The 15,999-nt window shown below is 46.1% G+C and overlaps 1 non-coding gene across 1 annotated transcript; it reads left to right on the top strand.

The window, feature by feature from the left end:
• The first annotated feature begins 1,052 nt into the window (after positions 1–1,052).
• LOC119465026 (uncharacterized) lies at positions 1,053–15,116 on the top strand. The gene is made up of 5 exons (XR_007463168.1): positions 1,053–1,709; positions 5,066–5,206; positions 7,106–7,187; positions 10,190–10,284; positions 14,964–15,116. It is a non-coding gene; the product is annotated as an uncharacterized LOC119465026 (transcript).
• Positions 15,117–15,999: the final 883 nt, after the last annotated feature.

The raw sequence follows: 15,999 nt of genomic DNA, 5'->3' as shown, positions 1-15,999 counted from the left end.
AATTAGCGATTTAATGAGTTATCCAATTATTTATTTCGAGAATTAACTGGGTAGTCTTTTTGTGTCACAGATATAGTCACAGAGGGCCACGCAGATGTTCCTGTGGCTAAAGCCCATTGAAGAAGCCCCGAAGGAGAGGAGATTTTGAGTAGTTAGAGAAATACCCCATTTACGGAATGAAAATTCGAATTTCTTCCTCTGATTCCTAAAGCGATGACAAAATAATAGAAAGTGGTCAATGTTTTCGGGTTCCTGACGGGTAGGGCACAGAGGGGACAGTACCAGACCGGACCTGTGTAGGTAAAAATTTAATGGTGGGATTCGGCAGCGTAATTTTGTTATGGAGATCTCTAATTTACGTGTGGGGCACCATTTATTGTCCCACGAAAAGGACAAATGATTAAATTCCGACATTTGGATTTTTAGTTTTGTAGAATCTTGTAATAGCGTGCACTTCTTTCGTCTCCTCACCTGCCTCTTCTTTTACACACTGCCACATACTACAGGTGGCAATATACCAGAACCAAAGAAACAACAAATCAATTATGCTTCTGCACACTGAATTTCTTCGATAAAAAAAGAAAATAAACTGACTCCGGCCAGGATTTGCTTGTGTGACCGTCAATAGCTGGTTATCTCAACATGCTTGTCTTAAGATCGGTTTCTAGCTTTTAAATCCTCTTCTTCAGAAACTTAAATTTGCATTACTTCGGACGTGCAAACTGCGGTAACGCTATTTGTGACGCCTTCCAATGCTTTGCTTAGTTGCGCACGGGGAACTTTTATAAGGATTTAGGCCACATACTTCAACTGGAGGTGGGCCATTTTCAACCTCTTGTACGAGTAGTGCTTTGTGCAGTGTACTTATGAAGCAGCAGCAACGGGAACTGTGATCTTGTTGCATCAGGCTTTCTTCCCGATGGCGTGGCTTAATTATCATATGCAACTGCTTTCTTAGGTGGTCTGCTATGCTGAGGCGAACCCGTAAATATAAGAAACGTAGCCTATGACGTTGCCACAGCACGAGTTGGCGGGCTCTTGTTCTCGAGCATGGTAGGCGGAATGCGAAAACGTAACTGCATGGTAAAGGTCAAAATTATTGCGGAGCCCTACACTACCCTGTGCCTCATAAGTCATAATCCACTGTTTGCAGTTTAGGAAAGCTAACTCCACAATTTAACATTGGCCCTCAGGAACTGAGCTGCGTTCATCTACAGTGGGTGATTGCCCATGGACAACAAGGCAGAAGTGAGACACTGTCACGCGCTGGAAGCAGCGACCACTGAAGAAGAAGAAGAAGAGCGTCATCGTCCTAGTTGTTCGAGGCTCCCATGTTGACCCGTTGTCGGACTCCTCCACCGTCCCCGGACCATGGCCGAGCACCGGAACCTGAACGTGTGGCGCGCCACGCACGTGCTCGTCTACGTCTGCTCCATCGGGACGTCGCTGGGCGCGCTCCTGAGCTACCGCAACATGAACTCGAGCCTGGAGACCACGATGGGCAAGTGCATGCTCTACACGCAGCCCTGGGTCGAGCTGAACGTCAAGACGGGCAACTGCCGCATCGACCTGGCGCGCACCGAGTGGGGCGGCGACGTGCTCTGCAACTTCGTGCTGTTCTCCATGCTCGCCTCGTTCGTGTACGGCATCATCTCCGTCTGGTTCTTCATCATGTGCGCGCCCAGCCGACACATGCCCGAGGACGACAGGTGGGTCACTCTTTGTGCTTTACCACGGTCTTCAGGATTGAGTGCAAGGTTACAGTTGGGCAAATGAGTTGATATACCATCGTTTGCGATTAAAAATTGCCGTGGTTGAACGCGGTTAAACCAAGTTTATCGAGTGATAGCACGGTTTTGCTTGCTTTGGAAAAGGACACAGACGCTGCTCGGCGCCGTGAGCAACTAGCACATCTACAATCGCACCACAAGATAAACAGACGCTGCTGGGCGCGGCAGCAGCAGCGAGCGAATTTACCTTCATGCTGCGTCTCGGTTGAACGCGAAGCGCCGAAAGCACAGCCCATACGAAGCTACCGGCACTCGGCTCACTTCGAACACATCGCAAACCGCTTTGAAGATGAGGCCTGCGCGACCGCGCACTTTATACACATCGCAGATCGCTTTCAAGATATGGGCACCCACGCGGCGTACGTAGCAGCCGCCGGTAGTGGCAGGCTAAGTCTCAGTTTGACCGTGGCTGAGCTTGAAGGTCAGATTTGCGAAACCAGGTGTTTTCTGGGTTTGTATCTGGAGTAGAAGAGCTATCGCTCTAAAAGATGAGTGCAAAGTGACACACATACAAAGAAGTATGGACACGACGAGCGACGGGAGTTAGTCTTGTCAATACTTCTCTACATGTGTCAATTTTCACCTCTTTTTTAATAGCTACGTTTCACCAACTAATCCAACAAGAAGTACTCCTAGGATACCTTTGGTTGAAAAGCTTCGCGAAGGTGACAGTAAGTTGTCGTATGCACAGTAAGTGGTCGGGTCACGAATGAGTTACAGCTGGGGCAAACATTTCAGCAGGAGAGCTTGCTCTTGGATTAGTTGATGCAGGATATAAATAATGAAAGCAGAATATAAATAAAGACGGAACGCGAAGGAGAGTTATTTTGGTTTGGAAACTTTTCACCTTTGTCAATCTACAATTTCCTGTGCTTGCATCCTGCCTGAAAGCGAGGTGCGTTCTGATATCGGCCTCATGACTAAAATACTTTTGAATAATGAATCAAATATTGTGTGACTTGATTCGGTCCATGAATTGAAAATTCACTATCAAACAAATTCAAGTATAATTTGAATAGTTGTTGAATTCTTTGCTTTGTTTACTGTACAGTCAAACATGAAATTGAAGCCAAAAATGATATATCTTTTATCCCATCCACAGTGGACAGAACGAAATCAAGCCTGCCGCGTCGCTCATAAATGCAGACTTTTCCGGCTACTACGCGATCATTCGCAGTAAAGCATTCCTGAGACACAAATTCCTCAGTGGGTATTGTTTAGTACTATTTAGAGGTACGTCACCTGTGTCCTCTCATAGGAATTAATAGGAATACGTTGCATTGCGAGATACTTGACACGATAGTGGCACCATCTGCGGCGACCAGTAAACTATAAAAAAAGTTTTTTTTCTTCTCTTCACAATAGACAGCAGATCTGTTTGACTTGGTCGCGAAGCTATACATGGATATCATTTGGCCTACAAATCCTGCCTTTCGAAACTTCATATGATAATGCATTTCCCCGTGCGCTCCTAAGAACCCCGAGTTGCTCTCTTTGTGTATTTAATAAGCTATACTTTAAAATCTGCAGTGTAATGACAGACTGTTTCTTATGTTGTGAGTATCACGATTCAAAAATTGTTTCTTGATAATGTTGAGTAGGCTGTACATTATTCGCAAAGCATACAAAACATTTCATATTTGATTCAATTCCCTTCTGGTACTATTCGATTCTTATTCGATTCAGTCTGAAAAACTAATTGTCGCACTGCACAACTGAATGCAAATGCAATAGAACCTCGGTATAGTGAAGTCGTCGGGACCGGGAGAAACCTTTACTATTTGAGGATATTCGCTATAGCAGTAGCTCACCATCTTTCATTTCTGTAAGTGTGATGGTTTTTTTTTAGCACACTTGGTGGATTCTCCTTCAAAAGAGCGTAAAACTGTAGTTTATTAAAACGCAGATTACACATCTTTGCTTATGTCCTTGCGTATCATATGAACAGCATCGACTAAGGCAGCTTCCAGCTGTTGAGAAGAGTCAGAACCTGCCGCTTTGATAGGAAAGACAGTCGGCTGGCACATCCAACGTTGAAACTTGTACGTTAGCACTGCCAGCTTCACCGGCTTGTATTGCCCAAGGCTGTGATACCGCGGTTGGTATTGTTTGACGATTTGTATTGCCCAAGGCTAGGATACCGCGCAAGATGCAGACCAGAACAATGGGGTGGGCTGATATCAGTCATTACACGCGTGGATGCTGCCACCATTCTGTAAGTGCACCGGGACAGGAAAGTATGTTGGCCACCCTGATAAGAATTCAAGGCAGCCAGTGTACACGCTAATTCTTGTATTTGCTGAAACTATACTTTGAAACCATAGCGAGTGGATCATTGTTTAATACGTCATCGTCAGCATGGCATCCTTTTCCGTGCTTCATTTTCGTATTTTGTTCTTTTATTCATTGGTACGACTATTCACGTTACGGATCACAACACCCGCCTTCACTCTCTTACTGGAAGACTACATGGAAGCCTAAGGAGGGTATTTGGGACCGGAATTTCTCATCACTATCACCGTTCGTTCGCTACATGCGGGTTCGCTATCACGACGATCTATTGCATAACTGATGATTCACCATGCGGGAGTCATAGTGTATCATGCGTTTATTATTTTTGCCTACAACTTCAGTCCACTGCGTAATATCACAAAGCGCGCAAGCGCTATTATGATTCTTTTTTTTTTTTTGCAGGGATCTAGTTCCCGAAAACTCGTTCATGCTTTTCGGGTTCGGCCACGAATGACGCATCAACGGCATCATTACCGTCAACACCATCGTCGCATTCAACATCATCACTATCATTTTTTCCCACAGTAGTTCGAAGGTCTCTCCCAGCGACCTTCAGTTGCATCTATTGCCTGCAGTTCACTGAAACCTTATGCTGTGTCAGTTGACTCCATTACGTGCTTACTAATTTTACGATCTCATGAAACCTCGTCCTTTGCCGTCGTCGACTACATTTCCCTTCCATCACTATATTTCTTAAGTAGCGGATAGTTTTCCGCAAATTGTGAAATAACTTTCTTTCTCTGATTCATTGAATTGAAGTAACATTGTGGGGAAAAACCTACAGTTGAGCGCCTCTACAACGAAATGACCTGTATAACGAAGGAATAATTCTGTCCCAGTCTTTTTGTGAGCTAACCGGTGCGCGACCGTTAGAACGAAGAGACCATGCACAACGAATAACTTTGGAAGCCCCAAGCACTTCGTTATAAGAACGTCTGACTGTATTATGTTTTCGTTACAACAGTTTGGCCGATTTCTTGCAGTATCGTGCACGTGTGGAAGATAGTGCCACCGGCCACGGCCCTGAGCACGGTGCTCACGCTGCTCACACTCATCATGGCCTGGCTGGTGACCAGTGGCGTGAACACCTTCTTCTACGAGCTCGAGCTACGCGTCCTGAGGAAGTGAGTCCCGATATGGGTGGAACATTTCTGTTTAGGAAAAAGAAAAGTTTGGGTTGATAACTGTGCATCGGGAACTCATAAGGTTGCTTGAATGAAAACAGTGATATACTTTGCTCGTCATGTTTAGGTAGTCGAAAGAGGAGAGGCCGGGGTAATAAATGCTCGAGGGCGCGGGATGATATCCCGGCTGCGGCAGCCGCATTTCTATGTGGGCGTAATGCAAAAGCGCCCGTGCATTGAGTTGAAGAACCCCAGCACGTTGAAGAACCCCGGGTGGTCAAAATTATTCCGGCGTTCCCCACAACGGCGTGCCTCATAATTATATCGTGGCTTTGACACGTAAAACCCCATAATTCAATTTCTTTAGAGACTGTTTTATGTTGCATCATGGTTCTCGCAGAAAGGGTAGAAAAAAAACCCGCACTATGCCAATAGTTGTTGACTTTGAACCAGCAGATAGGTAGAGCAATAAACAATGGCATTGCAGTTATAGTCATGTGCGCTCTAGTTTTCGCGTCAATGCGTCACAAGATGGCAGCACCAGCGCTTCTGCGCACATGTGTGTTTTCGAAGTTCTGTTGTTCGGGAAACTTTCGTACGTTCGCGATTCTTCATCGAGCCGGCAACTTCTCATGTTGAATTGAATTGTGGGGTTTTACGTGCAAAAACCATGATTTGATTATGAGGCTGGCCGTAGTGGGGGATTCCGAATTAGTTTTTACCACCAGGGGATCTTTAACTTGCACCCAATGCATGGGACACGGGCGTTCTTGCATTTCGCCCCCATCGAAATGCGATCACCACTGGCGGGGTTCGATCCCGCGACCTTGTACTTAGCAGCGCAACACTATACAGCCGCCAAGCCACCGCAGTGGGTAATTTCTCATGTTCGTGTGCTGAAATAAAAAAAGAACAAAGTTTTCGTCACGACGATTACTTAATACGGGCAACACGCTTGAAGTAGGGAGTGAGACTATGCAATGAGAGAGTAAGTTTCTTCTTTCTCCTTGAACTTAATTGATCAAGTCTCAAGGTTATAATCGGTGTTGAGGAAGCAGAAGGCAGGTTGGAGGTAGGAAACTTGGTGATATATTTCAGCAAAAATATTTACACAGTCAAATGCAGAATTTGCAGAAACATGATAAACACAGAACAGCGCCTTACGCTTCTACTTTTCCTAAGTTAGAGCATAGGACAACTGTCCCTACATATGACCAACTGAGTCTCACTGTTCGACCACCAAGTGGTTGTGGCCCAGACTATATATAGCATTGCATCGTGCGAAGTCGTACTTATCTATCAGTTTAGTGATTATACAGCCTAGACAGAAAGGAATGGGTTCCATACAGCGATTAAATACATTTCACTTGTAAAGGCGTTTATTGCTCACAGGCGTTAGGGCCAACCGTTGGGTCAGTTCAAAGAACCGCGAGCGCGAGCGGGGTAGTCCGAGCGATGCGCTGGAGAGACTGACCCACTAGACAGCGCTGGTAAGGATGCCCCACTGCATCGTCCCTCTTCTTCACTACAATTACCCCGGGGACGAAAAAGGGAGCCGTCCGGCGACCTAACAGTTCGTCACTATTAGTGGGTCATAATACGGTTTGAGGCGCTCGATGTTGACAATGTCGCGTCCGCGACGGCGCATGTCCGACGATGGTTCAACGGGCTCTATCACATAGTTGACGGGGGTGGTAAGAAGGGGAGGTGGTAATCGCTGGCCTGCCTCGACATTCCCCTAGTCAATGATGTTACAACTGAAGTTAAGCCACCACCTACTAGGCTGTGCCTAATCTTTTTGCAGAGTTAGAATTTTCTTTCGTATTGACACAGTGTTTACGCACTCACAATTTTCTCACCTATAATGAGATTTGTTGTTGTTTACTAATTGCAACCCAGTTGCACCACCCGTGCCGGCGGACCTGCAGCCTGGGAAAACGACAGCGTGGCGACTCTCTACAACGAGAGGCTCACCACACAGGTGCGTAACGACCAGGGAGCAGCGATAACAGCGATGAGTACCGTGGCTGAAAGGGCTCTTTGGTGGTTATTTGAGTTGGTTGCTCTGGCGTGCTTTATGCCGTTGGCTACATAAGCTTACAGTACATGACATTTGCTTAAAAAAGAGAAAAAAATATCCGTGAAGCATGGGCACATAGCTTTGATTTCTAAGGTTTCTGTAGCACTTTTTGCGGCCTACACTGGGATCTACTAAATTACAACTATCATATTGTTACGCGAACGAAGGATTAAGCACTGGAGACTATTTACAATATATATTTACGAAAGACAACTGCAGCACTGGCCAGTTCAGCCGACAGCTCGAGAGCAAGGAGCAGTTCGTCTTCTTCGTCGGGGCGCTCGCGCGCATCGTCCACAAGAAACACGCAATATGCATGTATCATTATCCCTGGCGGCAGAAGCACTGTCGCGGTGCGTCTAAATATCGGTGGTAAACGGAGAGTAATACGGTTTTAGGCGTGTAATTTGGGGCAGATGAGGCACTGGTATTGACTCGGTCGATTTCATAAGTAACTGGAGTCACGGCACGCACCACTCGATATGGGACTGTGTACCGAGACAGGAGTTTTTCTGACAGGCCAACGTGACGAGTCGGGGACCACAGGAGTACCAAATATCCAGGCGAAAAGTGGACGTCTCTGTGTTGTCGATTGTACAAACGCTTTTGGTTCTCTTGGGAGGTCAGGAGGCGAGCGCGGGCTATTTTGCGTGCTTGAGCTGCCCTGGTAATGGCGTTAAGTGCATATTCGCTGGCGTCTGCTGCGCGGATGGAAGGAATGTGTTCAGTTGCAATGTGGGTTCTCGGCCGAACAACAGAAAGAACGGGGAATAACCGGCAGTGTCGTGATGCGAAGAATTGTATGCGAATGTGACATATAGGATAGGGCAAGGTCCCGATCAGTATGGTCGGACGTGACATATTTTGCAAGCATGTCTATCAGGCTTCGAATCAGGCGCTCCGTGAGACCATTAGTTTGTAGATGGTAAGACGTAGTCAGCTTGTGCCTGGTTGAGCAGGACCTGCAGGATGTCGGCGATGACTTTAGAAAGGAATGTCCGACTACGGTCAGTGAGCAGCTGGTGTGGAGCTCCATGCTGCAGAATCACGTCGCGTAAAAGAAAATCGGCGACATCTGTGGCGCAGCTTGTTGGAAGTGCTCTGGTGATGGCGTAGCGCGTGGCGTAATCTGTCGCCACAGCGACCCACTTGTTGCCAGACGTTGATAGAGGGAAAGGGCCGAGTAAGTCCAAGCCAACGCGAAAGAACGGCTCCGAATGAATGTCGAGCGGTTGAAGGCACCCGGCTGGGAGCGTCGATGGTGTTTTTCGGCGCTGGCATTTATCATATGCCGCAACGTATTTCCGGACAGAGTGGGAAAGGCCTTGCCAAAAGAAGCGTTGGTGAATCTTGTCGTAGGTGCGGGAGACGCCGAGGTGACCTGCCGTTGGTAAGTCGTGAAGTTCTTGGAGAACAGCTGACCGGAGGTGCTTAGGAATGACGAGGAGTAAAGCAGGACCGTCGGGGTGTACGTTGTGGCAGTATAATACACCATCCCGGAGAACAAACAAGTGAAGGGACGAATCAGAAGGCGAATATTCCAAGCGATCAATGATGGCGCGCAAGGTGGCATCACGGCGTTGCTCGTCGGCAAAGTGTAGCAGCTGAGATACGGAGAAAACGCAAGCGTCGGCATCGCTGTCAGGGTCGGCGGGTGGTTCGTCCACTGGATAGCGTGATAAACAGTCTGCGTCTTGATGTAGGCTGCCCGCCTTGTACACAACTACATAGGAATATTCTTGTAACCGGAGAGCCCAGCGACCAAGCCGGCCGGTAGGATCCTTTAGTGAGGAAAGCCAGCAGAGCGCGTGGTGGTCCGTGATTACAGAGAAGTGCGTGCCATACAAGTACGGGCGAAATTTGGGAACCCCCCAGACGAGAGCCAGGCATTCACGATTTGTAATCGAATAGTTGCGCTCCGATGCTGTGAGGAAGTGGCTAGCGTAGGCGATAACTATCTTGTGAACGCCAGCCACGTACCGCTACAACTGTTCCTGCAGTAAGAATCACACCTGGCGCCCAGTGCAGTGCAGCAAGGAAGTCGTCTACGAGATTCCCACCTCTTGTGGCAGAACGTACATCGGCCAGAGCGGACGCTGTCTCAACGAAAGATTGCGGGAACATGCGTGTAACGTCAAAAACAAGAATGGAAGCAATCTCGCTATCCACTGCGCCAAGTGCGGCTGCAGGCCGGTGCTTGATGATACTAAGGTACTGTGCCGTTATCGAGACAGTCGAGCACGGGGAACTTTTGAAACCTTCACAATGATGCGCATAGGTCTGTTATGCGTCAACTCCCCTTCACTCGTTCTCACCGACAAGGAATACAGGTATATACTTGACTAATCATTATATGATATTTAGTTTTACCTTCAGACCCAAGCGCGACTGGCATCTAAACCACTCCCTCTCCCCCTCTTTTTCTTTTTTGTCTGCCTTTCAACCTTCCATTTCAAGCTATATATTTGTGCACGCACAATAAAGCAAGCGTTGGCAGTCAGCGTCGTCCTGTGTTCTTCCTTCTGTCCGTGTTTTTAGCGCTGTTTTTCTACACCATGAATGCATACCAACGAGCACGCCTTCAGACCCTTTAAAGTTATCTTGTCCCTGTTGGCGTTGGGCTAAGACGGCTCCGATGCCGTGAACACTGGCATCGGTACGGACATCTGCAGGAGAGGACGGGTCGAAGTGGGTTTTAAGAGAGTGGAAATTCGCATTTGTCGTTGAACCGGCATCTCGGAAACTCTTTTGCTCTATTTCATTTCTCCTTACAATTTCAGTGTGCGCGACGGAGCACCACTGTAACTGCCTGCTGCACATTAGTTTTAAACCACATATGGCCGAAAAAATTTTGCATTTATTCGTCCATTGATATTATCTCTATGTTTTTCATTTCATCTTAGATCTTCGCGTGGCTCATCGTGCTGTGCTGGGTGATGGCGACCTGTCGCTCGTCTGCCGCTGCATGACGGCTGCAGACTTCGGCACTAACGGAGAGGTGAGAAATAAACACCCACTATGGCGTCAGGAAAGCTAATTCTTCTATCATGATATGCTGTTGACTTCTAAGATAGGTTGGCCGTTCTAACAAAACTGCAATAGTGTACATGGCGGTATTTGCAGCGCGAAGCATCGAAGTGCGGAAAGAAAATAAGCAAGGGTTAGCGAAAGAAGGCCAAACACGAGCGCTAGACCAACTGGCCGAAATCGCTATTCTCATCTGAACTTGGACTAACTCGCCCAAATCGCTATTCTTATCCGAACTTAGATCAATTGGTTCAAACTGCTCTTCTTATCCGAACTTAGACCAACTCGCCCTAATCGCTATTCCTATCCGAACTCAGACCAACTCGCCCAAATCGCTATTCCTATCTGAACTTGGACGAACGGAAATCGCTTTTCTTATCTAGACATTGACCAAATCGACCAACTAGCTATTCTTAACCTAACTTAGTCCAACTCGCCCAAATTGCTATTCCTATCCGAGCTTAGATCAACTAGCCTAAATCGCTATTGCTATCCGAAATTAGACCAACTCGTCCAAATCGCTATGTCTATCCAACATTAGACCAATAGCCCAAATGGAAGTTTGATCAACTAACCCCAAAAATGGTATTGCTATTCGAACTGTCCGAACCAACTCGTCCAAATCGCGATTCTTCTCTGAACTTGGACTAACTCGCCCAAATCGCTATTCCTATCCGAACTTAGATCAACTAGCTCAAATCGCTATCCTTATCCAATGAGAGAATATGGTTATACATTTTCGCACGTTACGAGAAGTACGTTCTATATTCGCTGAGTAATGTATACTACTAGCCACTCTTTCCGCGGGAATGATGTTAGACGTTTGAAACTGAGAAACACGTACGAAGATAAACTGAGTAACACATAGCGAGCGCTAGACGCATTAATGGTACGGTAATGCAAAGGTACAAGGGAAGAGAGGGGTTTACCAAACGGTGGTAGCTGCTATTCCGGTTGAGAATAAGACGATGACGTAGAGCTAGGCAGGCTATGTAATGCATAGAGCAGATGAGCAATAATCTATAAGGGTAATAGAATGAGTGCCAAGGGAAGCGAAACACTGATTTATGGCATAGGTTTTGGTTGTTTGACGAAATTAGGAAATTTACAGGAATAGTTTACGTAATCGGCTGATGCAAAAACGGAGTGGATGGAGGTCGCCGGAAAGGGCCTTCAGGATTATGAAGTGGAGACAGTACAGGCAACAGCTGCCGATGATGAACTTCTGACTCATATTTAAAACCGATACTGGAGAGTTATGGTTCCTCGGCCAAACGTATCAAGCTTGCGGAACACAAAAACCCCCGAGACGTCGATGGCGGTCATTGCTGAAAACGTCATTTTGTGACGCTTTCTTCAGCCAAGACATCTTAGAAAATGAATTTGGGTTGCGTCATCGTTCTCGCAGAAAGGAAAAAAAAATTACCCGCAATGCCTTTGTACCGGTGGACAGGTCGAACATGGCTGCTGATGTGTATTTTGTGGGCTTTGCTTGATGCCACGCCATGTCGCTACATGCGCTGCCGCGTACAGTGTGTCTCTGTTGTTCCTATATATGTTCAACGCATTGAAACACGTTTACGGGCGGGTTCAAATGTTTCTATCAGAGATCGCGTACTGATTGATGAATTAAGCTAGCGCAGCTTATGCTCGGAGTGAACACACTCAATTGTAGTGTACTGAACTAGAGAAAATGTATTTAGAAATGGGACTTGTACTGAAGGAGTGGCCAGACGTTTTTTTATTCTTTCATTTCAGTCTTCTTGCCGGTTGTATTGTAGTAATTTTAGAAAAGGTGCGCTGATGCGGCAGTTTTGCGACTTTAGTTGTCCCTGCTGGCTTTATTGCGACGTCAAATCGAGTCTTGTTGATAGATTCTTAAGCCTTGCTTCACTATATGCGAGACAGCGCTGGACCTTGTACTATATCGTGGCGCATAACCCCAATATGGCTCTGGTAATAGGATTTCGGCTAAACGACTGTGACTTCATTAGATTGCGCCGTTGGAGTTTTGTAATTACCGCAGTGACCTCAAGGGAATAAGGAAACAGATATTTAGCTAAATGCACATAATGAGTTGTCTTTCAAGTAATGTCCGCGTTTTGAGCTTATCTACCTGGACAGGCAGAATTGCGCTTTTTGCTGCAATCAATAAAATATTATCCTAAATAAAATAAATTAAAGAAGCAGGTGGTGCAAAAACAACCATCTCCGAAGGAAAAGATCAGGCGTCCAGCGTACAAATCTCAGACATTTCGACCAATTTCATTGCGAGCATCGCTACTCCAGTACTGCCGAAAAAAATTACAATAGTCTTGCAATTACAATTTTCCACTAAACAGGTCACTAGCCAATGGAGGCTATTGGTTCAGGTAGTTTGTATCTATTTCTTGAGATTTAACTCAATACTGACCGACCGCGAAGGACACCATGGGGGTACTACCTTCGAAGTTCTTTCGGACAAGGTCATAAAGCAGCCGAATGGGCCACGAGCCCGAAACCTTTACCTTTAGAAAAAATCGGCAGTGTTGGTAGTTATGAAAACGCATGCGTGCAAATCAAAACTAAAGATCAAATACAGCTGAGGTCATGCAGCAGGACAGGCGCTCGGGGCGCTCCGAACGAGGCGAGTGGAATTTCATACAGCGGACTGAAGGGCTACTATACGGTTCAAAGCAGATAGCTTTATTTAGTTATTTCACTTGCTTCCCCTCTTTTGTTTACTTGATTAGCTGGTTTAATTCTGACGAATACTCACTTGGCAGGAAGCTTAGGATAAATATCCTATAACAGTGAGAGATTTTATCGACACGCAATCCAGTAGCAGGACAAAAAAAAAATCACCCAGTCTGGTAGAATACAAGCCGCAGCTGCTTGCTTTCCGCATTCTACTCACGTTACCTTGAACCTAAATACAGCAAAAATACATCGACGATCTTCACAACAAAACTCGCTGTTGTCCACCAAGTCAGCATGCATAGGTTCAATGTATGTCACACCGATACACGAAAGGTTTTTCTTAGCCCCAAAACATTCATTATTTCGTTTTGTTTTGCATCGCAATGTACAATGCTTCTTATTTTATTTGAAAGTAAGTTGTGCACTATTTAGTGTATTTGCATTTTTTCCTCGCTTCATTTTTAATTTGTGTAACGCTATTACACTATTATGATAATGTGCTGCAGAAAGGTCTATTCCTAATGTAGTACATACCGGGTTTTGTGTGCGTGTGTCCCTAACGATGCTTGTCAATCTATACTGTCACGCCGCCATGTACGTGAAATTGGGTGCAAACGACGAAAAAAAATCATACAGATTTCGAAAGTCGGGAATAAGAAATGTGGGTAGAAAAATTGTACGATAACACAAGGGGCAGTGCCCTGCTATTTGAGGGCCTTGCGTATTGCCTGAAGGCAAAGAAAGGCACACACAAAAGCAGATATCTGCAGTAGGTTGATGCATGTGTCTGTTTCAGCAAAGGCGTAGAGGCGACTCAGTGCATCGTAATGGAATGCGAAGTTATTCCACTGAGAGCATTCGCCTTCTAGAAGCGCTGGAATTCATAGTGGTTATCGGAACCGTCAACTGGTCAGGGGTCGAGATAAGCAAGTCACGTTTAATGTATTGGTTAAAAAAAGCATGTAAAAGATTGATAGAACCGGATTCGTTAGACGCATAGGTAATTGTGCAAGCTAGAGATAAATGCTTTAATGAAGAGAGCAAAAATAAAGAGCGGCAAAATGGGAGACTGTAATAGATTTAGTAAAACGTGGTTGATTCAAGCAGGCTAGGCGAGCATTTTTTGCCGGCCTGTTTGAAAGGGAATGTCATTAGAAATCCTCATACTCATCAATACAACATACATACCTTCCAATCTGTGAACTCTAACATTCATAAACTTTCCGTGGAAACAACACCAAAAGGTGGGATACGACGCACTCAGTTTTAAGTTTGCCTTTTGTGGTATACATACGCGCTTTATTGACCTATAGACGGAGCAGGCAAGCAAGCTTGGAAAAGCAGGAACTGAGAAGCAAATGAATCTTTTCAGATAGCAGTCAGTTTTGAGGGAATTTCTTGTGGCCGATTCGGCTGCTTTATGACCTTGTCCGAAAGAACTTCGAAGAAAGTACTTCCATGGTGTCCTTCGCGGTCGGTCAATATTGAGTTAATTAAATCTCAAGAAATAGATACAAACTATCTGAACCGATAGCCTCCATTGGCTAGTGACCTGTTTAGTGGAAAATTATATCAAACATATGAGTGCAAAAAGTATATTAACATTTTAAATAATAATAATAGACTTCCAAGTGTATGAGTCTTCTTGGGCGAAACATTTTCGCGGAAGGAACTTCTTTCCCGTAAAACTTCACGAAACATTCGCAACATTCTAGGACGAGCCCGAAACCTTTAACTTTAGAAAAAAATCGGAAGTGTTGGTAGTTGTGAAAACGCATGCGTGCAAATCAAAACTAAAGATCAAATGCAGCTGAGGTCCTGCAGCAGGACAGGCGCTCGGGGCGCGCCGAACGAGGCGAGATCGTTGTATTCACTGCATCGCGAAACGGTGACTCAAGAGCAATGCCTCGCAACTTGGCTGCGCTGACGAAGCGTCTCCTGCATCAACTCTGGCCCTATCAACCGCGCTAGCTGCAGGCCTCCCGGCATCCTGGTGGCGAAGTGGTCACCTACCTGGGCGGCCTCGTGTCCTCGCTCTACCGCGCCGGCAGGGAGCCTGCGGTCACCGTGGCTCAGCTGCCAGTTAGGCCGCGCCCCCCGCAGGAGCGGCGAGACGCGGTGTGAGTGAAGGCGGTACAGTTAGCTCCTTGGCCATGCTCGCAGACGAGGTGCATTCTTTAATGCGTGCTGGAGATTTATTGCCTTGTCAAACACCCGGCCTGCTACTCTAGATGACAAGAATGATGCCTGAAATGATGGGCTCATTTTACATGCGAACTCAACCTACACAAGCGACAGTAGAAAGTGCAAGCTCATGCAATAATAGGCAGTCGGAATAATTCAGGTCAATGTTCCGGAGGAATATGAAGAGCAGCTTCGTTCCGCGCGAAGTATTAGCAGCGCTGGTACGATGTCCAAGAGCATGGCACAGCTAAAAATATTCTACGTAAATATAAAGCATTTCGAAAACAGTAATGCTGGCTGTAACGTGTGTGCAGACACACAAAAGATGATGTAGGTCATCGCATACTTTGCACGCAGGAGCTGTCCTGCTCTCAATGTACGCATGCCTAGGTCTTCTGTTATACGTCCCCTGTATCCCACGATTGTATCAGGAGTGCCGATTTTTTCCGGTTAGTCATTAGGCCTTTATGTTATATCTAGGTCGCCGCACGCATTGTACGTAGGAGCTGTCCTGATCATAGTGTACAAACAGCTGGAACAGCTCGTTTACCTTTCATGTTACCGGGAATGGCAGCATGAGCTCCGGTTTATCTTTGGTGGTCGGTAAGGCTTCATAGTGTAATCAAAATCGTAAGAAAAATATGAAGAGCGCCGCTTTCGCATCAGTTTTGTGGATATGGAGAGGGGTGATTAATACTTTTCTTGGTCGATGTGTCACCGTTCCCCAAAAAATCTGCTTAAAGCCGGTTGTCAAACGAAGCTGCTTGTCTGCGCCGGGATTCACTGTGCGAATATTTACATGCGACGCTGTTAATGGCTAGGG

Source organism: Dermacentor silvarum, chromosome 9 (assembly GCF_013339745.2).
Source record: "Dermacentor silvarum isolate Dsil-2018 chromosome 9, BIME_Dsil_1.4, whole genome shotgun sequence".
Classification (NCBI taxonomy): Eukaryota; Metazoa; Arthropoda; class Arachnida; order Ixodida; family Ixodidae; genus Dermacentor; species Dermacentor silvarum.
The sequence above is the reverse complement of the archived record's forward strand: the minus strand, read 5'-3'. Positions and strand labels throughout refer to the sequence as shown.